Raw genomic sequence first — 1,016 nt, 5'->3', positions numbered from 1 at the left:
GAGAGAGAGAGAGAGAGAGAGAGAGAGAGAAGAGAGAGAGAGAGAGAGAGAGGCTTCGATTTAATTGTTAGGAATTAAGAAACTTTTGGAAACACGTCTGAAGATAAAATTTGCTCTGAAATATTGTTATATTTTTTTATTTCCTTCACTTCATTTTCTTGTTCGTAACTCTATATTTGATATTTAATTTAACACCGCTTTTTCTATCGTTGTTTTTCCCTTCTTTAGTACCTATTTTTTGGGAGGAGATTTGTCCCCTTTCAAGTTGGCAGGGAAAGGAGAGAGAAAAAACAGAGAACAGCAGAATTTTCTATTGTATTGTTTCTATCTAAATATCTGACATTTTCTGCCCGACACCTTCATCTTCTCCAGATAATATTCTTTTTGATGGATGATAAGCTTTTCTTTGAAATAAAAACTTCATTGATAGAGTTTTTTTTTTTTTTTAAGGCATACTTCTCTTTTTTTTTAAGGTAGACTGCTCTTCTTGAAGATAAACTCCTATTTTTTCAAGGTAGACAACTCTTTTCTTGAAGGTAGACTCCTCTTCTTCAAGATAGGCTCCTCTTTTTTTAAGATAGACTCCTCTTTTTTCAAGGTAGACTTCTCTTTTCTTGAAGATAGACTCCTCTTCTTCAAGATAGACTCTTCTTCTTCAAGATAGACTCATCTTTTTTTTAGATAGACTCCTCTTTTTTCAAGGTAGACAACTCTTTTCTTGAAGGTAGACTCCTCTTCTTCAAGATAGACTCCTCTTTTTTAAAGATAGACTCCTCTTTTTTCAAGGTACAAAACTCTTTTCTTGAAGGTTGACTCTCCTCTTCTTCAAGATAGATTCCTCTTCTTCAAGATAGACTCCTCTATTTTTAAGATAGACTCCTCTTTTTTCAAGGTAGACAACTCTTTTCTTGAAAGTAGACTCCTCTTCTTCAAGATACTCCTCTTTTTTTAAGATATACTCCTCTTTTTTCAAGGTACACAACCCTTATCTGGAAGGCAGACTCCTCTTCTTGAAG

Source organism: Palaemon carinicauda, chromosome 32 (assembly GCF_036898095.1).
Source record: "Palaemon carinicauda isolate YSFRI2023 chromosome 32, ASM3689809v2, whole genome shotgun sequence".
Classification (NCBI taxonomy): Eukaryota; Metazoa; Arthropoda; class Malacostraca; order Decapoda; family Palaemonidae; genus Palaemon; species Palaemon carinicauda.
Note: the sequence above shows the minus strand (reverse complement) of the source record.